At 39.7% G+C, this 24304-nt stretch overlaps 1 pseudogene; it reads right to left on the reverse strand.

Moving 5' to 3' along the window:
• LOC149154114 (sorbitol dehydrogenase-like) overlaps window positions 1-23768 on the reverse strand; it is a 52889-nt pseudogene extending 29121 nt beyond the window's left edge.
• Window positions 23769-24304: the final 536 nt, after the last annotated feature.

The following is a 24304-nucleotide window of genomic DNA, read 5'->3' on the forward strand; positions in this document are numbered from 1 at the left end:
CTCATTTTTCTCCCTTAACCCGTCATTTCTATTTTCCTCTATAATCCTTTATAAACCCCATATTAACCCATTTTTCCCTTGGGTCCCAGCCTCAAATTTGAACCCATATGACTATATTCATATAGCCGCGTGTTGTTACCATTGTTGTCCCTGTCAAATCAGTCCCGAAAACATGTGCGATTAATCCCTGCCATCTGATCATCCCCACCACGATCGGACAACAGTCGCACCTCCCACTGCTGGAATAGGCCCGTGCGTTAACCCGTGGGGAAAGCAGTTTTCCTCCACCACGTGTCGCTCGTTTAACGTGATCGCGACCCCTCTGTACGAATACCACCGTCCCCTGATAGCAGTGCGGGGATACCGCTTACCACCCGTACTCCATCCCCCGCTCGTTAACGTTCGCACACCTCTGTCGCCCGATAGCCATCGGATCTGCCCGACTGCGATCCGACAGCCCATGTTCACCCGTCCACATTTCCTCCCGATGCCGCTCGCCAAGAGATCTTAGCCGTCCATCTGTTTCATCCAATGGCCCACATTTGTTGTTCCTGCTTCCTCCTGATAGCCATTGAAAAGCGCTCTCCGCCTTCGATCCACACTATCCAATGGTGGATCTTCCTCCATGATGCCCGTGTCCATAGCCCATCCCAGGCTCCCAAAGGATAACAATGATTAGCTACCCTGTACTCAGCGCAGTTATTCCTCAACCACTGCATTCAACAAAAAGGATGGCCGAAGAAGGAAAGGACAACCTCCAACAATTACAAGCATTTATCAGTCATGGAATGTCTTTTATACCACACTCCAGCTGCTCAAGAAGGACAACGGAGTACCAGAGAATTTCTAATTCATTTATGGAAGTAGCAGATTGTATCAAAGACCCATATCAGATAGTTAATGTGGTTGGTGGTCCATTATGACCCCTCCATGCATAAGATAGCATATATTTTTGTAATCAACCTCCAAATATACCGAGAAACAATATGTAATGAGGGTTGGTGGATATTGTTTTGATGTAAGGTTCAACTTCTGGAGACTGTGACCACTCTGATACCTACAGCGTCTGGTCTTCATTTTCAGCTAATGCAAGCTTCTTTACTGTTAATTGCTCACTTTCCACTTCTTCTTTGTTCTAGGTTGTGCATGTTATGCATTTTTCATGTGCTCTTGATGTTTAGCATTAGAGGGGCTGTCATCCCACCTCTGTGTTAGAATCTAGTATGTATTATTGAAGGTGTATGCAGGTTTGTATTTTCTTGGTGCCAGAGAGTTGTCATCCTGTCTGTGCATTAGGAAATAGATTTATATACCTTTCTACTGGTTGCAACCAGCCATCACATGGTCTTCTACATCTGCTGGTGTGATCAGTGTTCTCCATCTTCACCTATTCCTTAAACTATGAGTAATTGTTGGTCTAAAGCCTTGTAGTCTGGGGGTGTTCACCCATGTCTGGGGTGAAGCATAGTAGAAGTGGTTATCTGGCTTGAATATGCATCATTCCTTCCATTCATCCACCTATTTCCAACATTTGTGTTGAGTTTGTAATGTTCCCGAGCATCTCTGAGATACAACCTAGGAGAGTTTCTTGGGGTGATAACATTAATTGGTGCCATTGCCGTGGATCGAAGATTGAGGCTCATCTTCCTTGGGAGAACGACACAGTTCCAGATTTTGATGATAGACAAGGTCTGGACACATTTCTGGTTGTAATCATCTATCTGGCGACTCCATTGGAGGAAGACCAACCTTTGGCGACTCCACGTTGAAGCTCTGGCTCAGTTTGTGAGACATTCTCGAAGAAATCCTCAGAAATCACCAGTTGAATTAGTACCTGACCCTGAGAAGATTGTCAAGTTGAAGAAAACATCACAGAAAGGAGCCTCAGGATCAGGTAAGCCTAAGAAATATTATTTGTCTCTACATGAGGAGTTTTTAGTTGAAAATACACAATTTGAAGACTTAGAGCCTAGTGCTGCTAGTGAACAAACACCTATAGAGATTAATAGAGCTCCTTATCAATCTAGTTCCCCTTTGAATCTCAGTCCAAAGAAAGTTTCCCATTCAATCAAAAACATCCCTTTGTCTCTATCATCCATTTCATTGTTTCATACTGCTCAATCTCTCGGTGTTCTTCCACATACCCCAGTCATGGCAGGCCAGCAAGCACCCGCGAAGATAGAAAGAATTGTTGCTACTAGATATGGACCTTTGGTCTTGCCTGTTCCTTTGAATCCCATGCTTGTGGGAGAATATTAGAAGTATATGCCCAAGCTTACTTATACAGAGGGAGAGACAGCAGAAGGACACCTTGAAGCTTTTTATAGTTACGCTAATAACTTAGATATAAGTGAAAACGATGTGTGGATGAGAGTTTTTGTCTAGAGCCTTGATGGAGAGGCCAGAAAGTGGTTCAGAGAACTAGCCCCTAGATCTATTGCTAATATTGAAGCCTTAGATGAAGCATTTTTGAAGCACTGGGGAGATAAAAAAGATTTTTTATATTATCATACAGAGTTTGGTAACTTAAAGAGGGAAAATGGTGAATCATTTCCTGATTTTAATAAAAGATTCAATCGTATGTATAGTAAGATACCAGCTGAGGTAAAGCCTACCCCTACCTCTGCCAAACTCACTTATGCCAATGATTTTGACTCTTATTTCTGCCTATTGTTAAGAGAAAGGAGATGTGCTACTTTGGCAGACATGCAGGATGCAGCCATAGAATTAGAGTCTAATATCATGGCTGCAGAAAAGCTCAAAGGTCAAGCTGACAGAACGAGGCAGAGAGGTCAGGATTCTACTTCCTCTGCTTCATCTTCAGAACCCAAATTAGATAAATTGACTAAGATGATAGAGTCATTGGCTACTGAAATATCTAAGTTGAAGATTGAGCAGAATTCAGGAAAGACAAGGCAGCAGAACACATTTGCTCCAAGAAATCCAAATCCATTCAGAAGAGCAAATGAACAGTTCCAAATTATTCAGAGGGGAAAAGAACAAAATGAAGAACAGAAGGTTAAAGCTCCTTTCCAGAATGTAGTCATGGAGGAGGAATATTTTGAAGATGAGGATGAAATTCACTGCATGGAGGATAAAGGTAGTGCTGCATTTTTTACATTGGCAGCATATGGAGAATCTTTGCTGCAGGAACAAAACAGTCAGGAGTGGGACAAAGCGGCTATTCTGCAGACTGGTGAACAACAAAGGTATAATCTAAGGTCACATGCAAAAAATGTCAAAGAAAATCTTGCCCAAAGAGCTGCTGCCCAAACAGAGTCACAGAATACCAGACAGAGAAGACCAACAACTTTTCCAGTCATCCTCAAAGCACCAGTTCAAGAGGTAAGAGGTTCTGATAAGTTACCTTCCTCTTTTAGCTTTGAGTTAGAAGTCTAGAAATTAAAAATATATGTGCCTGTAGAGTTGGTAAAGGATGAAGTATTTAGAAAGCCTATCCTTGACGCTTTTGAGCTGGAAACCACTCAAACCTCCACTGACTCTGTCAATTTGCAAGATGATAGGCTTTTTTTTGTGCTTAGCCCCATGATTGAACCTACTAATAATAATTCTCCATCTTTTTATGTCTCCTTGACCATTCATGACAAAATCCTCCACAATTGCCTGCTAGACATAGGGGCCAGCCACAATTTGATGCCTAAAGCTGTCATGGAAGAGTTGGGCCTTGCTATCACTAGACCATACCATGATTTTTCTCTCTTGATTCAAGAAAGGTGAAATGTCTGGGATTGATCAAAGATCTAGCCATTACCCTAACTCATCTGCCCATGAAGAGTATGATGATGGATATTGTGGTAGCAGATGTCCCTCCTAAGTTTGGCATGCTGCTGCCCAGAGGATGGATTAAGAGACTAGGCGGGACATTACAGAATGATCTATCATATGCCATTGTCCCAGTTTTTGGAGGAGAAAGCAGGAGATTTATAGAGAAGCACAATTGGCGTACATCATCAGTGATGAGAAGAATCCTACCAATCATCCCATATATGCTGTGGACACTGATTTTGGAGCATGTATTCTCCAAATAGAAGAATCTTAGAAGGCCTCAATGCAGATCGAAAAACCAACAGTTCAGGCCGAGAAAGAGCAAGGAAGTCAAGTTTGGGAGATGTTCTTTGATGGAGCATGTTCCAGGGAGACTGCAGGAGCAGGGGTGGTGCTGATATCTCCAGAACAAAAAAGCACACAGTTGTCTTTTAAGCTAGCTTTTCATGTCACAAACAATATAGCAGAGTATGAGGCTCTGCTATTGGGCCTTAATGCAGCAAAAGACAGAGGAATCAGAAGCATAAAGGTGTTTGGAGATGCTGATCTGATCATTCAGAAAGTAAATAAAACATTTCAAACAAAGCACCCAAGGCTGAAAGCGTACAGAGATGAGGTATGGAGACTCAAAGATTCCTTTGAAAATTTATGTATTTCATATATCCCTAGATCCAAAAATCAGCTTGTTGATTCCCTAGTTGTGTCTACTATCTATTTATCCCTCCCACGCCTCCCAGACTGATTTATGAAGTCCAAATGAAATATAGACCATCCTTGCCTAATAATGTCCACCATTGGAAAGTTTTTGAAGATGATGATGAATTAAATAGGTTTCTGCAAGTCATTGATGAATTTTCTGAAATGTAAATTGACCAAGAGAATGAAGCCTTGCAAGAAATCCCCCAGCCCCAGCTTAGAAGTAAAATTGGCAAAGAAAGCATTGTCCAGCTTCCTAGTAATCATATTCCAAAGGGTCTAGTTCCTCTTGAAAGACTGTTCAACTAGAATGATGTGCCTTACAAGGCTTCCCAAAAAGAAGATCAATTTGCAGTCTGTAAGCACGATATAGGGAGTCCTGGTTAGCCTAGATATGTAAATTTGTCTTCCCAGCTATCTGCTAACCAAAGTTCTAAGTACTACGAATTAATGAAGCAATTTGCTAATGTGTTTGCCTGGGAGTATAGTGACCTGAAAACCTATGATAAAAAGATTATTTAGCATAAAATCCCTCTGGAGAAAGACACCATTCCTTTCAAACAAAAGCTGAGACCAATAAATCCTATGCTTCTTCCTCTGATTGAAAGAGAAATTAAAAAGTTGTTGGCTACCAAGATCATAGTCCCTCTCAGATATTCAAAATGGTTAGCCAATTTGGTAGTAGTGAGGAAGAAAAGTGGAGAAATCAGATTGTGTGCTGATTTCAGAAAGTTAAAGAAATGCTCTAAGAAAGACAACTATCCTCTACCCAAAATAGAGAATTTGTTGCAGAAGGTCTCAGGAGATAAGGTAATGTCTTTCTTGGATGGATTTTCAGGGTTAATCAGATTGTTGTGCATCCAGATGACCAAGAGAAGACTGCATTTACCACTCCTTGGGGCACTTTTATGTATGCCAAGATGCCTTTTGGATTGATGAATGCTGGAGCAACCTTTCAGAGAGCTATGGATATAGCATTTATAGGAGAGAGGGGTAAATTTGTCCTTATCGACCATGATGACATAACAGTATACTCCAGCAGCCATCAAAATCATTTGCAGCATTTGAAAAAAGTGTTTCTGAAGTGTAGAAGGTTTGGAATTTCAGTCAATCCTAAAAAGTCACAATTTGCTTTAGAAGAAGGCGAGATGTTAGGACATGATTTTTTTGCTGCAGGTGTTCAAATTGACCCAGAAGGAGTAAAAGAAATACAGACTTTGTCTGTCCCAAGATCAAAGAAAGATATCCAATCCTTTTTGGGCAAAATTAATTTTTTAAGGAGGTTTATACTAAATTTTGCAGAACTGGTGAAGCATGCTGCCTCCATGTTGAAGAAAGGGTCAGAGGTCAGATGGACTGATGCAGCAAGAGGATCTTTTGAGTCCATTAAAAAAGCTATTATGGAGGCTCCCACTTTAATAAGTCCGGACTACAGTAAGGAGTTCCATGTATTCTCATTTGCCTTTGAAGACACCATTTCAGCAGTTCTATTGCAAGTAGATAAAGAAGGCTCAAAGCATCTGGTGGCATTTTTAGCAAAAACTTGAGGGATGCTAAGCTGAGGTATGACATTATTGAAAAACAAGAATATGCCCTTATCAAATCCTTGAAAGCTTTTAGAGTTTATATCTTGCATTCCAAGATAATTGCATGTGTACCCTCTGCTGCAATAAAAGATGTCTTAACACAACCTGATGCTGATGGAAGAAGGGCTAAATGGATTGCAAACCTAATTGAATTTAATATAGAACTGAAGCCCACCAAGCTGGTCATAGGTCAGGGTCTTTCCAGGTTGTTAGCTGAAGAAAATTACAGATCATTGGATATAGATTTCCTGTGCACAATTGCAGAAATTGGTCAGACAAATGAAGAAGAGGAAGCAGCTGAACCAGACAAAAAGCAGTCAGAGGCCAAAAATTTAGTTTCTTGTGATCGGTATTTTGCAATAGTTAAATTCTTGTTGAAGCTAGAAATCCCTTCAAGCTTTACTCAAAGTCAAGCTAGAACTATAAAGCTTAGGGCAGCTAAATATTGCATTAATGAAAATCTGCTCTACTGGAGGGATCCATCTGGAGTGCTTTTGAGGTTCCTGGACAAAGAACAGTCAATAGAAGTTATGCAGCAGTTTCATTCCAACATGTGTGGAGGGCACCATTATTGGAAAACCACTGCCCCTAAGATTCTCAGAGCTGGGTACTATTGGCCCACTTTATTTTCTGATGTATTTTCATTTTTGAAATCTTGTGATAGGTGCCAAAGATTTGAAGGAAAGCAGCAGTTGAAGTCCCTGTCCCTAAAACTATTACGGGCAAGAGGACCTTTTAAGCAGTGGGGCTTGGCTTTTATTGGAGAAATCAATCCACATTCCAATGGCCAGCATAGATGGATATTAGTAGCCACTGATTATTTTACCAAGTGGATTGAAGCAATTCCTACCAGAAAGGCTGATCATAATGTCGTCATGAAGTTTTTGACAGAGAATATCTTTACCAGATTTGGTTGTCCATATAAATTAGTCACAGATAATGTAGCAGCCTTCAGGGGAAAAGAATTGGTGGAAATGTGTCATTCAATGGGTATTAAATTGGTCCATTCCACCTCATACTATCCTCAAGGAAATGGTCTAGCAGAATCATCTAATAAAAGCCTGATAAGAATAATTAAGAAGCTCTTGGAGGAAAATAAAAAGAATTGGGATTCTAAGCTCAAGTATGCATTGTGGGCTGACAGAGTGACCATTAAAAGATCCACATGGAATTCTCCTTTCAAGCTGGTATATGGTACTAAAGCTGTATTCCCAATTCAATTAACTCTCCCTGTGGCAAAATTCCTTCAAGAAGACCAAAATGAGGAAGAAGACATGGCAAAAAGGATCATTGATTTAGCAGAGGTACATCTAATTAGAGAACAGCTGGTTGAAAAGGCTGCAGCACATTAGTAAAAGATCAAGGATGCTTTTGACAGGAGGACAAAGACAAATAATTTTCAGGTTGGAAACTTGGTTTTGAAGTGGGATGCACTAAAAGAGAAGAAAGGCAACCATGGGAAGTTTGATGCTTTCTAGATAGGCCCTTTTATTATTTCACAGATTCAAGGGAACAACACCTTCATACTGAAAAGTATGGGAGGAGAGGCAGTTTTTGATGGCCCAGTTAATGGGTGTTTTCTGAAAATTTATGTGATTTAAGGTCTTTTGGCCTTAAAGTTGTAAATATTTTGTTTTATCAGTTTTAGTATAGGTTCAGTCAGACTCCATGCCCAATGGAACACTAGGAATTTTGTTAATTTGTTTTCATCAGGAAGGCATTGATCTGCAGGTTCTTGAGACCTCACAGGGAGGATCTCATCCCCAGAAGGAGCCAGTGTTAGCTCTGCTACATGTTGTTGTTTTTCAAGGAGGAGGAATAAGCTTGGTCCTTGGTTGCTGGCTCAGAGATGGTTTACAGTGGTTATCCTCGCCTCTCCCTATTTCCCCACTTACTTCCTTTCACTCTGCTATCTCTGTTTTCCTTCCTAAACCTCTCCATTCCTTGCTTCCCTTTCATTCTCATTTTTCTCCCTTAACCCGTCATTTCTGTTTTCCTCTATAATCCTTTATAAACCCCATATTAACCCATTTTTCCCTCGGGTCCCAGGTGCAAAGTTAAACCCATATGACTATATTCATATAACCGCGCACTGTTACCGTTGCTGTCCCTGTCACATCAGTCCCGAAAACTTGTGCGATTAATCCCTGCCGTCCGATCATCCCCGCCACGATCGGACGGCAGTCGCACCTCCCGCCGCTGGAACATGCCCGCGCATTAACCCGTGGGGAAAGCGGTTTTCCTTCGCCACGTGTCTCTCGTTTAACGTGATCGTGACCCCTATGTATGAATACCACCATCCCCTGATAGCGATGCGAGGATACCGCTCACCGCCCGTAATCCGTCCCCCGCTTGTTAACGTTGGCACACCTCTACCACCCGATAGCTGTCGAATCTGCCTGACTGCGATCCGATGGCCCATGTTTGCCTGTCCACGTTTCCTCACGACGCCGCCCGCCAAGAGATCTCAGCCATCCGTCTGTTTCATCCAACGGCCCACATTTGTTGTTCCTGCTTCCTCTCGATAGCCATTTCAAAGCACTCTCCGCCATCGATCCATGCTATCCAACGATGGATCTTCCTCCATGCTGCCTGTGTCCATAGCCCGTCCTAGGCTCCTGAAGGATAACAACGATCAGCTACCCTGTACCCGGCGCAGTTATTCCTCAACCACTGCATTCAACAGAAAGGATGGTCAAAGAAGGAAAGAACGGCCTCCAACAGTTACAAGCATTTATCAATCATGGAATTTCTTTTATACCACACTCTAGCTGCTCAAGAAGGTCAACATAGTACCAGAGAATATCAAATTCATTTATGGAAGCAGTAGATTGTATCAGAGACCCATATTAGATAGTTAATGTGGTTGGTGGTCCATTATGACCCCTCCACGCATAGGATAGTAGATATTTTTGTAATAAACCTCCATATATAGCGAGAAACAAGATGTAATGAGGATTGATGGATATTTTTTTGATATAAGGTACAACTTCTGGAGACTGTGACCACTGTGATACCTGCAGCGTCTGGTATTCATTTTCAGCTAATGCAAGTTTCTTTTGTTGTTAATTGCTCACTTTCCACTTCTTCTTTGTTCTAGGTTGTGCCTGTTACTCATTTTTCATGTGCTCTTGATATTTAGCATTAGAGGGGCTGTCATCCTACCTCTATGTTAGAATCTAGTATGTATTATTGAAGGTGTATGCAGGTTTTTGTTTTCTTGGTGCCAGAGAGCTGTCATCCTGTCTGTGCATTAGGAAATAGATTTACAGACCTTTCTACTGGTTGCAGCCGGCCATCACATGGTCTTGTGCATCTGCTAGTGTGGTCAGTATTCTCCATGTTCACCTATTCCTTAAACTGTGAGTAATTGGTGGTCTAAAGCCTTGTAGTCTGGGGGTGTTCACCCATGTCTGGGGTTAATCATAGTAGAAGTGGTTATCTGGCTTGAATATGCATCATTCCTTCCATTCATCCACCTATTTCCAACATTTTTGTTGAGTTTGTAATGTTCTCGAGCATCTCTGAGATACAACCTAGGAGAGTTTCTTGGGGTTATAACGGAGCCATCAAACATTAGGGAATTGCAGGCCTTTGAGTTAGCTGTCACATGATTTAGATACCTTGGCTGCTATGAATTCTGTGAATAGGTTGAGAGAGTTCAATATCACCTGGAGCTCACTAGACTTTTTACAGCACATTTTCAGGACAATAGGGTGACTCTTGCTAGGGTGAATTTCACCATTTCATCTTCCATTATTGATCTGGAATTTATCCAGGACAAAGAATTTAAAGGTATTACAGACTCATGTGCATGGATGTGCCTATGTTACTTTATGCAATGGATTGATAAGATTGCAAAATACGTAGACACTGAAGTAGTTAGAGGAAATATAACATGAAAACATGTAATACAACAAGTTTAATAAGGAGTTCACCCAATACTCCTGGGCTATGTCTCCTGGTCCAGCTTTCATTGGTGGCCTTTCTATTATGTTTTCAAAGCAGAGTTTCTTTAAAACAGTGAGCTCAATTTGAGTCTCACTCAACAGATATGAATCAGTAGGATTTGAGTACATAGACTCTCCTTGCTGGTACTTGACCTCTACTGGTCACAGTAGTATGAGCCCAATCTGAAACTCATACATGACAAGCCTAAGCCGAGGAGCTCGCTTGAACCTCTCAAGCTGTCTCTAGAGTGCACAGACTCTCTGGCTCTCTCTCTGGCTCTGTCTGGCTCGATGCTGCCTTCAAGTCAGCTCGGCTTCTATACTCTGTTCTCTGCTTTTAGCTTTCTGCTGCTAACTAACTCCTCCCTCTCAAGCTTTCTCTGTCAATTCATGGTTTTAAATCCAGTTTGCCTTCTATTGGTTCATTTCCACTTCCCAGCATTCTAGTTTTCCTTCCCCTGCCCATTCGAATTCCCCTGGTTTGCATCATCATCACTATGTAACGCTTCATAGGGAGGTGGCCATCTATTTCCTAGCGAACTAGGTGTTAGATTTCTTGAATCATATTTAAATCATCATTAATTCTGTTTGGTTCAAGATCTCCCGTGAAATACGAATCATTTGCCAACTCATCATCCACGTCGGACTTCAAATCCCCTGTAATCTTGCTCTACAACCTTGTCAAATCTAGTCATTTATCAGGACACGCCTCTGCCGTTGATCTAGGCCATCCAGATCCTATGGTCATCGTGCATATTGGGCTGGCAAGTTGCATGACGTTTACCCATCCGATGTGGGCGGTTTTCTCTCTCATCCGCCAAATGCATGGTTCTCGATGTGTGGCATCAGGCGGGACTCAGTCAAAACTGCTTACCGCCTCGAGGCCTTCTGATATCCTGCGAGTTTGTGGAATCCCACACTACGAAACCAAATGCATTACTTTTCCACATTTCATAGAGATTTCGGGTCCAGGTGCTTTGGGGCTTTCCTTCACTAAGGGGACGCCCTATGATACGCGATTAACACTTAGCTAATAGCGTATTAGAATCTACCTCCATTTCTCAAACTAGCCTCCGGTTTTTCCAGTTTGTGCCAGCGCGCATTACCATGGGCCAACAGTCTGCGCGCTCGACCGAGGGTCGTCATTGCTCCTCTCTGACCACAACTACAACTATCATGAGGATTCCTTCTGATAGCTTGATTTTTCTAAGACTTGAATCTTTTGGCATAATTTGAGACTGTCATGAAAACTTAGAGAGTGTTTAGGATCCAATTTGGAACATGGCCTTCCCACTGGAAAAGCTTTTGGACCACCAAAAGTTTATTTTTAAGCATCGATCAAGTGAGGGTATTGATTCCTCACTTGCCCAATTTCTAACCATTTCACACTGCTTGGCTTTGAACCTTTGAGTCCAATTCTTAGGTACTCAACATCCCCTCTACATGTAGTTCTCACCTTCCTGTCCAAAACTATATCTTCTTGCAATTCATTAAGATATTCAGGCAACATATCATCAATAGAAGGCAATTGACTCTGCTCTTCGGGATCTTCAATTAATGAAGGCTCAAATAGTATCAAGCTATCTGCATTAACAACTGAGTAGATGTGCATGTAAGCTGGTAAATCAAGGCAAAAAGCATTCTCACCAATTTTCTCAAGTATCTTGAAAGGTCCATACCTTATTGGCTTCAGCTTCATACCTTCACCTTGCATTCGGGCTTTGCTGATATACAGCTAGATTTGATCACCAACTTGGAAACTATGCTCCATCTGATGCTGTTCCCGTACTGCCCGATGAATCTCTTATATTTGTTCAATGAACTTGGTTTCCTTGTCCACATCACTGTGTCCATCAAATGCTATGTCCTTACCAAAGACAAAATCCAAGGGAGACATTGGTGTGAAACCAAAACAGGTCTCAAAAGGAGATCTTTATGTAGAAGAATGCTTAGCTCAATTGTAAGAATGCTGCACATAACATAAGTGTTCATCCCAAAGCCTGGGATGTTTGCTGCAGTAGCCTCTGAGCAACTGGATCATTGTCCTATTGACCACTTCCGTTTGGCCATCTGTTAAAAGCTGTACTCTTTTTCAGTCTGGTGTCCATTAATTCCCATAGACTTGACCAAAATTTCCCAATAAATCGGGTATCTCGATCAGATATAATGGAAGTGGGTAATCCAAAATGAACCCATACATGCTGAAAGAACAACTTTGCAGTTTGTTCAGCTATAATATGTTTGTTACAAGGTATTAAAATACACATTTTGCTAAACCTATCCACAACAACATATAAATAGTCATGACCTTTTCTAGATTTAGGCAGTCCTCCAACAAAGTCCATGGAAACACTTTCCCAAGGATGAGAAGGAACTGGTAGTGGAGTGTACAAACCTAGTTTTCTATTGTTTGGCTTGCTTTTAGCACACATGGTACACCCTCTTACATATCTAGAAACTGTCTCATTCATTTTTGGCCAATAACAAAATCTTTGAAGATGTGCAACTATTTTACTTACACCAAAGTGACTTGATATTAGAGAAGTGTGTGCTTCTCGAATTATCTTTACTCTTTCTATTTGAGGAATGCATAATTTTCCCAAATGATACAAGAGTTGGTCTTTAACATGATAATCCAATTCTTATACTTGTTTTCCATGACTTAAATTTGCATATACATCTTTAAAATCTATATCTTGAGCATACTGTTCAATGTAGCTTTCATGCAATACTGAATTATGCTTAAGTCTAGTGGATGCGTTTATGATTGGCCTAGACAACATATCTGCAACTTTATTGTGTATGCCCTTTTTATATCTGATGACAAGATGAAACTGTTGTAGAAAACCCATCCACCTATAATGTCTTGATTGCTGCAACTTAGTTTGTGAGTGTAAATATTGAAGTGGTTGATGATCAGTATGTATAACTATCTCTTTGCCCATTAGGTAATGTTTCAACTTTTTCACACTCTGTACTAATGCATACAATTGTTTATCATATGTGGGATAATTAACTACTGTAGTCTCAGAATGATAACATATGGGTTTACCGTGCTGCATCAACACTGCTCCCATGGCATAGTCACTGTCAATCTCAAATGGTTTTTGAAGATTGGGTAGTGCTAGTACTAGTGTTCTACTAATCTTTTCTTTCAAGGTGTCAAAGGCTTTCTGCTGCTTGCCTCCCCACTGAAACACCTTGTTCAATACTTTTAAAGCATGTAAGGGAGCTGCAATTAAGGAAAAGTTAGAAATTAAATTTCCCCAATATTGTGCGGCTCCTAAGAAGCTTCTAACTTCAGTAGCATATTTGGGTTTAGGCCAGTTTACAATGACTGCAACCTTAGAGGGATCTATCTTCAATTCACCACCCCCTACAATATGACCCAAATAATTCAAAGATGTTTTGCCAAATTCACATTTTGAGAGCTTAACATAAAGATTCTCTTTCTTCAAAACATCTAGAGTCTGCTTAACATGCTTTAAATGTTCTTCCCATGTTTTACTGAATATAAGAATGTCATCCAAATATACAATGACAAAATCATCAAGAAAAGGTCTGAGTACATCATTCATTACTCTCATGAAAGTAGCAGGAGCATTAGTTAAGCCAAAAGGCATAACCAACCACTCATACAATCCCTGCTTTGTTTTGAAAGTAGTCTTCCATGCATCTTGCTCTGCAACTCTGACCTGATGATAGCCACTATGCAAGTCCAACTTGGAAAAATAAACAGCTTCTTTCAATTGATCTAATAGATCATCTATGTGAGGAAGGGGATAACTATTTTTTATCGTTATCTTATTCAGTGCTTGGTAATAAACGCACATTCTCCATGAGCCATCTTTCTTTCTCACCAAGACAATTGGAGACCCACAAGGCAATGTGCTAGGTCTTATGAACCCTTTCTCGAGCAGCTCCTGTACCTGCTTCTTGATTTCTGCATTCTCTAAAGCAGACAACTTATACATTCCGATGTTAGGCAATGGAGCATCTTGCTGCAAATTAATATCATGTAATATTTCCTTTTTGTGTGGCAGACCTTTAAGTTCTTGAAATAGTATATCATATTTTGAAACAAATTTTTCTAAATCAGCTTGTTGTTTAGCATTACAGCCCTCAAACACATTGGTTTTATTAGGTTTCTTTTCCTTTACAACCATCAGTAAAAATTGTTTGCATGAATTTACAATTCTTTTCATATAACCTGAGTTTATGAGACTATAATTATTCTTGTGTTTATGAGCTCTTAAAATATATTTGATTCCATCTTTAACAAGTTGATACTTGTTTTCAGCTCTATAGAAAATAGTTTTCCTATCATACAAGCAAAGACTTCCTAAAACAATTCCACATATATCCAAAGGAACTATATCTAACTCAACCTCATCTACAAATGCTGACCCAAAAGAAAACCTAAGTTTACATTGTCTAGTCACTTGTAGTTGTGCTTTATCACATAACCAACCTAATGGATATGGCTTTTTGTGAGGTGTGGTTGGTAGTTCCAACTTCTTTACAATTGATTCATAAATTAAATTTACTTGTGAGCCACTATCAAACAAAGTATCAATCTTTTGATGCTTGTAAACAAATCTAGTATGAAATAACTCATGTCTTTTCCTCTCATTTTCTTCATTATTAGTAGATTATGCAGAATTACTAGTAGATGCTTCAGAATTTTTACCTTTTATACATGTGGCTGCAATTTTTGTTTCATCTCCTGAGTCTGACCCCAAATATTTTTGAATAACTACAACAGTCTTCTTCTTCTTGCCCTCGAACTTCTTGCGTTTCAGCTCTGAATGTAGAATCCAGCAATGTTCATCATCATGCCCATCCTTCTTACAGTGAGTGCATGAAGATTTGACCTTTCGTACAATATTTGTCTTCCTCTCTTTCCATTTATGTTTTCTTTTCTCCTTATTATTACTTGCAGTGGGTTTTGATGATCCCCCAACTTTTGGGTTCACATTCTTTCCTCTAGCCTCTACATGTGTAGCTTGAACAGATACCTCATCTATGCTAGTGGGATTAAACATGAGAATTGTGTGCCTTAAGTAGCTATGTAGACCACCTATATACTTCACCAGAGTTTCAGGTGAGTCTAAAGAAATTCCTAGAATCAAAGCTCTTTTCCTAAATTCTTGAGTGTAAGTTTGTACACTTTGCCCTTTTAATTGTCGAAGATTTTGCCAACTCATCATGGCTTGCTACATATAAGCTAATGGATAGAACTGTTTTTTAATTACAGAAACAAATTCACTCCAGACAGAAAGAATTTTACCATGCTTCTTCAAGTCAACTTGTGTCCTATCTTCCCACCATACCAAGGCAGTGCCTCCAAGGCATAGGCTGGCCAGCTGAATCTTGCTACTGTCCGAATCGATACTCTGCACTCTGCAATAAACATCAATCTGTCTAATCCAATTATCCAGCTTCTCTGCATTCAACTCTCCATCATATATTGGTAAATCAAATTTAACATCTAATTTAATCAAAGATGTTTTCTTTTTGTTTTCAGGGCTACTAGGAGGTGTGGGAAGTTTTTCTTCTTTCCCCTTGCCTTTAGAGTAGTCATGGAGGAAGGATTCTTCTGCTCCTTTATCTTGTTTGGATTTTGATGAATCTTCCTCTCTACCTTTCTTAAATTCTCTATACATTTCCTCTACCATGGCTCTCATGGTCATGAAACTATCCATGAACTGAGGGTTTGATTCCAAGGGAGTTTCATCTGACATTTTCCTCTTAGGATAGACTCTCCCAATTTCAGGGTTAGTTTCAATCAACTCTCCTTCTCCTAGTTTAAGCTTTGATCTAGTTAGCATTCAACAACAAAATCTAGCACAAGCTTGTCTAACCTTAGTAAACTTGAGCTCTGATACCACTTGATCTGGAATTTATCCAAGACAAAGAATTTAAAGGTATTACAGACTCATGTGCATGGATGTGCCTATGTTACTTTATGCAATGGGTCGATAAGATTGCAAAATACATAGACACTGAGGTAGTTAGAGAAAACATAAGAGGAAAACATGTAATACAACAAGTTTAATAAGGAGTTCACCCAATACTCCTGGGCTACGTCTCCTAGTCCAGCTTTCACTAGTGGCCTTTCTATTATGTTTTCAAAGCAGAGTTTCTTTACAACAGTGAGCTCAATTTGAGTCTCACTCAACATATATGAATTAGTAGGATTTGAGTACACAGACTCTCCATACTGGTACTTAACCTCTACTGGTCACAGTAGTATGATCCCAATCTGAAACTCATACATGACAAGCCTAAGGCAAGGAGCTCGCTTGAACCTCTCAAGCTTTCTCTGGAGTGCACAGACTCTCTAGCTCTCTCTCTGGCTCTGTCTGGCTTGATGTTGCCTTCAGGTCAGCTCGGCTTCTACTCTTTGTTCTCTTCTCTTAGCTTTCTGTAGCTAACTAACTCCTCCCTCTCAAGCTTTCTCTGTCAGTTCATGGCTTTAAAGCCAGTCTACTTTCTATCGGTTCATTTCTGGTTCCCAACATTCTGGTTTGCCTTCCCCTGTTCGTTCAAATTCCCTGGTTTGCATCATCATCACTGTGTAACGCTTTGCAGGGAGGTGGCCACCTATTTCCTAATGAACTGGGTGTCAGATTCCTTAAATCATATTTGAATGGCCACTAATTCCGTTTGGTTCAAGATCACCTGCGAAATACGAATCGTTTGCCAACTCATCGTCCACATTGGACTTCAAACCCCCTGTAATCTTGCTCTACAACCTTGTCAAATCCAGTCATTTATCAGGATGCGCCTCTGCCGTTGATCTAGGCCCCCTAGATCCTACGATCATCGTGCACATCGAGCAGGCAAGTTGCATGACTTTTACTCGTCCGATGTGGGCGGTTTTCTCTCTCATCCACCAGATGCATGTTGCTTAATGTGTGGCATCGAGCGAGATTTGGTCAAAACTGGTTACCGCCTCAAGGCCTTCTGATATCCTACTGGTTTGTGGAATCCCGTGCTTTGGAACCGAATGCATTACTTTTCGACATTTTATAGAGATTTCGGGTCTGGGTGCTTCGAGGCTTTCCTTCACTAAGGGGGACACCCTAGGATATGCGATTAGTGCTTAGCGCTAATCGCGTATCAGAATATACCTCTGTTTCTCAAACTAGCCTCCAGTTTTGCCAGTTTGTGCCAGCACACATTACCATGGGCCAACGGTCTGCGCGCTCAATCGAGGGTCCTCGTTGCTCTGCTCTATCCATGATTGCAACTGTCATGAGGATTCCTTCTGATAGCTTGATTTTTCGAAGACTTGAATCTTTTGGCATAATTTGAGAAAGTCATGAAAACTTAGAGAGTGTTTAGGATCCAATTCAGATCAATTATTTCAGATGCCACCAGGATTCCTAATGTAGGGGAGAAGTGGTTGAAGTGCCAGGATCTAGATGAGTTCTATTATGAACATTATATCAAACCCCAGTATAAAAATCAGGTGAAGAGACTATTTCCTTTCAGGTTTCTTGAGAACAAGTATGTCCCCATGATGAAAATCATCATGAAGTATTTCACTTGTCAGAGAAGGTTCTCTAGGCTATACACTTATCACATCAGGCTCCTCATGCATTTTACCAGGGTGAGGATGTTAAACCTCCCTTACTACTTGTTTGAGAGTATTGACAAGATGGCTTTTATTGTCGAAAGGAAGCCTTACCCTCAGCAGCTGAGCAACCTTTATCATTACTCTCTGATCAAGGTCATTGTGCTTCATCATCTCAGTCTCCTTAACATCCCTTGGGAGACCTTTATCTCTCATGAGATCTTCAGAGGTCCTCAAATTCCTTTACTAGTGCCTCAAGAAATAGGAGGACCTTCTAACCCAGTGAAAACAGATGAGGAAGCCAAGGAGACAAGAACTATTGAGGTGCCCGTCTACATGACATATCAGAGGGGCACTAGGAGATTATTTGCAACAGATAGGAAAGTGTTTTCTCCAGGGGATATGGAAGGGGCCTTGCCTTCTTCATCAGCTCATAGGCAAGTGTTTTCCCCACAAGATTTGGAAGGGGCCTTGCCTTCTTCATTGACACAATAGGTGCAGCTGCAGCAGCTGCACAAAGGCAAGGAAAAGATGCCAAAGTAGAGTCTTGATGATGAGGAGGAAAGGGACTTTAACATGACTGAGCATGAGGATCCGCAGTAGCGTTATACTCGTCATGGGGTTCAAATCATTGACTTAGAGGCTCAGGACGAAGAAACCATCAAAGACATCATCATACGGGAAAGAGAAGCTCAAGTGCAAGCTTTGGCAGATAATTTGGAGACGGCCAAATACGTAATTGCATACTTGGAGTAAGAAAACAAACAATTGAGTGACAAACAAGTCCTCATGGAGCTAGGAATGCTCAAGTTGAAACGACAAAGTGGCAAAGAAGCACAAGTCACTTTGACTCCTATTGAGCAAGAGATTGAAGATGATAGGGAGACTTTTCTTGAAAGGGTCAACTTACACCTTGAGAAGCTGCTACGGAAGGCCAACAAAGATAATTAGATGATCAGACACATGGCCTATCATTATAGGACTTGAAACAAGATTTACAATATGAGGGTCAAGAGAATGAAAACGAGGCTAAGGCGGGCCTTGAAAGGAAAGAAAGAGGAGGATAGACTTAGGATGCTAGCTGAAGCTTCCTTGGCTCATCAAAGCACATGATGATGGTGCTTCTCACCAATTTTGGGGAATTTTTGAGCATATCTTTTCATTTGCAAATTTTGGATTTCAATACACAGGAAAACTGCCTATAAGCGTAGTGCCACCAACGTTGCGCTTCTCCTAGGGGCACCCATTGAAGAAATTGTTCACATTTTTGGATTTAGAGCGATGAGGACATGTACCCTAGCAAATTTCAAATTTTTTGGGGAAGAACTGGTCCACCAAAAGGTCAAAAAACACCTTAAAAGTGACCTTTCTGCCACTTTTTGGACACACAGAAGCAGTCTTGGGCGAATCAATTTTTGATGGGTCAAATGAGCTTCAAGTTCAGAAACTCCAGGTGTTTTGGAAAGTATACTTGAATACCTTTCCAATGAGCTATCATGGGCTCAATTTTGATTCTGGGAAGGCCTCCAAAAGGGACCTGAAAGTGGCGATGCGCTTTTTGCCAGTGGCGCTGCAATTTTGACAGTTTTGCTCAGGGTTGCTATTTTTCTAGTTTTTTTACTGTAATCATGGATTATCTCTCTTGGTGGATGATTTGATATTGTAAATGATTACTTGGCATGTAATTATGATAGATAAATAGTGATAGAGAGTAGATTCATTGCTTTAGAAGTTAGTTTGAGCTCAAATGAATTAGTTTTTCACTTTTAGAGGCAAGTTGTTGATGATGCCTATATTCCTATTTCTTGTCCAGTATTAGTTAGATTAGCTCCTCATCTTAAGGATTTGACCCCTGAGGATGGGAGGAGGTTGAAATCATGTCTATATCTTCTTCTTCTTTCTCACTGTAAAGGGTTGGACTCATCTGGATGCTAAGACATTGATTGTACACCTTTTGTAAGCAATTTGGCAGGAAATTAATAAGATTTGCAGCTATTTTTATGGGATCCCTGTAGTATGGAGTTCTAGTACAGTTTATTCTTCTGTGATTATATGTTTATATGTTTTATGTATGCCATATATAATTTTGTTGCTTCTAGTTGAATGTTTTCAAGTTTGATAGGTAGAATCCATTGTATCAGTGCTCTGCCATGGGAAATCATTCATCATTTCATGTTTTATGTAGTCCAGGAAGGATCCATAGTTGTCACAAGCCCTTCTTAGCTTCTCACCAGTCTTAAACATCTCACCCCATCAAGCCCAAGAGTGTTAAAGCCTCTGTCTACCTTGCCCCATAGAACACCCTGCATTTCTAACCTAATTTCCCAGACCTAAACTACCCAGCTCCACCTGGTCTGGCAAAACCCCTTCAAAATCCAATCAAAATTCCGTGCTACTATACCTAGCCTAAAATCCTTTACCTGATCTAGTCATCTTGACTGAGATCCTTACGGAGAGAGACCTCTCCTAGCCTAGTAGGGCTAGCTACTTGGCTAAGATTGGTTTATGGTTACCCTAGGATTGCCTCCCTTCAACTTGAGGTCAATCTAGGTGATAACACTTTCTTCACTAAAGGATCCATCAGAATGAAAATATGTATTATCATTTATATTAGTGAAACTATCTTGATCATTGTCCTTATCCTTGCCTTTTAATACAGTAGGTTTCCTAACCTCATCAGTCTAATGGATGTGAAATTAGCACAGATTACCTAGTTTTAGTAAAGGTCTATAACTTGGAGTTGTGTCTTGGACAACGTGAGAAAGGGAACCAGGTAAGAAAACCCAAAAATTTCTTCCTTGATGCAATAATGTAGCCAGCTTGGGCAAAAGAAGGATGTTTTTTGTAAGTGCAGGGAACAAGTTTGCATGAATCTCATGCTATGAAAGAGATGTTTCACCAACATCATGCTTTATAGAACTACCTTGAGACTTTTCTAATTCAATACCCTTAGGCCTAGGTAAATGAAGTAATACAATGTGTTCTCTTTCTTTCAAATTTTGTTTGGCATTATTTCCTTCATCGAAACAAACACCAAATAAATAAGGTTCTAAAATATTTTTGAGCATATGTTCTCGATGTCAAAAATCGTAGCTTAAGTCACATTTTCCCATGTCAAGTACATAGTTTTCCACCAATGATATAATGTTTCTATAAACAATAAGAGAATGCAAAATAACCTGCACAAATGGATTTGCTTGATGAGATGAACCATCTATATATTACTTATTTAACATTCTATAGAAACATTACAACCAAGCTACCAAGTGCATATGATAGTGTGAACCTAGACTATGGTATATAAACATTCAATAATAAAAGATTGATAACAACACATAGGATATACAAATCAAGAATCTTAATGACTTGTTAAATCACAAATGATTTTCCAAATCACGCATGTCCATCTTTTCAAATCTATCATGAGACAATGTTTGAGCACATACAAGAAAACTCTAGAATCCGAATGGTATAAAGACATCCATTATATTGGGTTCATAGAAAGGTACATATAAAAAAAAACTTCTTCATTTCCTATGGTTACTCTTATGTAAGAAAAAAAGGGATGGAAATAAAAATGTGATTGGCCAAGGAACCATGCATGAGAGGTGTTGCAAAGAACTTCACGTTGGGACACATATTGTAGGAACCTTACTTACATTTCTCACATCACCAGCACAATATTCCATGCTCCAAATCTACATGATCACCAGGAACCAAGTGTCTCACTTCATTGTTGACCTCCTCAATCATTCTAGCATACTCATGACTAATCACCATTGGTTCTTTTACGATAAATTCTACACACCATAATGTTTGCAACCAAAACCAAGAAAGCTAGTTTTTAAGTAAAATTGTCGATTGCTAAAGAAACTTCCATGTGCTAAACACCCTAAAACTTAAACATATAACTGCCCTAAGTTAAAAAATTAAAACTACCACAACGGATTATTATCCATAAAATCACAAATTCCTAAACAAGGTCTACCTTTCCAGCTAGCACACAAGGAAGTTAGAAGTTGGTAAAGAGAACATCACACTGCAGAAGGAACATGCATGCACTAGCCATTGAGTTCCTTTGTCAATTGCATTCAACCATCATGAACAGGCTTGGAGTCTCTTATAATATGTTTCCATACATCATTCTCTTTAAAAATGATATATGACCAATCTAGATCTATCTTAACTTCAAATTCATCTTAATCAAGAAGAGGCATCAAATCCTTGGACATGTAAGCCCTTTTGATGAAGTAAAAATAGTTCTATAAAAAAATACACCTAAAATAATTCCATCCCTACTCCTACTTGATAAATATGGGATTAACTTCTGCTACTTGATAAATCTAAGATTAATAAGTTAAGATAGATCTATCTCTCTCTATATATATTTAATGTGAAAAGTAAAAATAACACCAACATTACACTCATTCATGAATACACTTATAACTCATCCCCATACTATATTGTATATAAGACATCCCCATATTGGACTATAAAATGTGCATCTAGATACAAATAATGTTAAACCCATTTGAAAGAAAACTTCTCCTACTAGGCTATATGATACACCTTTTAGCACAACCAATGTTATAGTCAATCACTCCTGACACAACTCCCCCATACTAGGTAATATGATGTGTCCTTGGGCACAACATTACACTCACTCAAGCATGACACAGTTCCCCATACTGGGCTATAAACTGGTCCATTTGTTCTCTACTCGGATCTATGATTGGAGGATCTAGATATTCTTTTTCTTGCAACACCCTTAGGCAGGCGAGCCTACCAGAAGGGGCCTCACGCCTAGTTGACAAAACTTTCAAGCCTTGACCCTGCTATACCCAAGGATAACTGAACTTGCACCTCATGACAGAGGGGTAATGACTTGGCAAGGGCTTCATCCAACTAGGCTACCCATCAGAGCTAATTGTGGGATCTAGATATCCTACTGGTGAATCTGATTCTAACCCTATAGTGACAGATGTGACTCCTTAGGAAGTCCTATCACACTATGGGATATATCCTAGGACTTTAGGGGTGGCCTTGGTTATTAGACATATAGAACTAGGTACTTTTTGAACAGATAGGATGTAGATATCTACCATGATATAGGGTATGTCAGGGTCTCAATCTTAAAGGAGTAGAATGTGCATATAGCTTTAATTAGCTAACATAGTTCCCCTTGCTTGAGTGTAGAACGTGCATCTAGCTGCAATTAGATGACATAATTCCCCATGTTACACTATAGAATGTGCATCTAGCAAGAATTAGTTGGAAAAAATACCTTTTACTCAATTGATATTAGATCATCCAAAAATATATACTACATATTAGATCATCCAAATAATACATAATACATATCCATTGATCGATTGATCCTTATTTTAACATGCTTTAAGACCTACATGGTCTATATACAAGTCCCCTACACCTTGGTGATGAATGTTCAATATCTGATACAAAGACCTTCATATTACTATTATGTGTAAAATGGAAAAGAGAGAGACATTATCCCTTGCTTGTGGAAAGCACATCAAAACCCCCTAAACCTAGTTGTATTGTGGTTATCTAACTATTCCCTTTCTTTGCAGTGGGTGCAATGAACCACACAAATATAACAACTGCATTTAACATATCAAGAAACAGAGGCAGGAAAGCCATTCACAAAAAAAGAATATCTTACAGGTTGAAATTCCATTCCGCAATTTGCAGAAAATTGGAGGATTATCCATTCATAACTAAGAAACTTATAAGTGATGTGTTCAACCAGACCCTAAATCCCAAAATCCTAGATCAAATTCTGAATAAATTCAATTTTCCATTAGAGGATGTCCTATAGACCCGATGGCTCTTAAACTATGTTAAAAACATACATAAACAAAAAATCATACCCTCAAATAGTGGACATATCTACCATAGATACCCACAACCTTCATGCACACCTTTGCATCATGAGGGTCTGCAACAACATGCATTTAAATACACATTAATTAATTAATCTCTCCAAGGTTCCCACGAGTTAGAATGAAAAGCCAAGAAAAAACTGAGTAGTGACTTACCAGGAGGCAAAAGTTTAAAGGGTTGGATGTGAAGAGTGTTTATTTCGGTGAGCCATGCAGCCATATTACCACCTTCCCCATTTTCGTTACCTTGAAACATTTCTCCCTCCCCTATTTTTTCTCCTTTGGTTAGATGATCAATTCAAGATAGATAGGCATAAAAGATTATATCTGATCAAAAATTTATAAAAGAACATTGGAAAATTTTCTCCAAAATCTAGCTAAATTGATTTGGGATAAGTATTTTGTCAAGTCCATCTCAGGCCTAGACTTCGCAAAAATCTAGAAGCGCTGACTGAAAATAGACTCTCGACTTACTCTGGACTAGAGATTTCTCCATGCACTCTCATACTCCCACAAATTTCTCCATCATACCTAATTTTTTCCCTCCACTTGGCCAATTTATTATATAAATAATACCCTGTAATACACATATTGATAAATAATATATAAAAACCCTTTACCCTCTATTATATGACCAATATATGATTTTATGTTTCCCTCATTTTTTGTGCCCCAATATGAATGTACATGGTATGGTATCTCATTGTCAGTGAAGCCCTCATGGTGTCAGGCCATATTTGACATATAGAAAACTAAGACTTGAATACATCATAAAAGCATAAGCCGTTTTCAGTGGGCTGA

This window comes from Pinus tabuliformis, chromosome 9, assembly GCF_031772625.1.
Source record: "Pinus tabuliformis cultivar Carrire ecotype Pingquan chromosome 9, CPIR1, whole genome shotgun sequence".
NCBI classification, from domain to species: Eukaryota; Viridiplantae; Streptophyta; class Pinopsida; order Pinales; family Pinaceae; genus Pinus; species Pinus tabuliformis.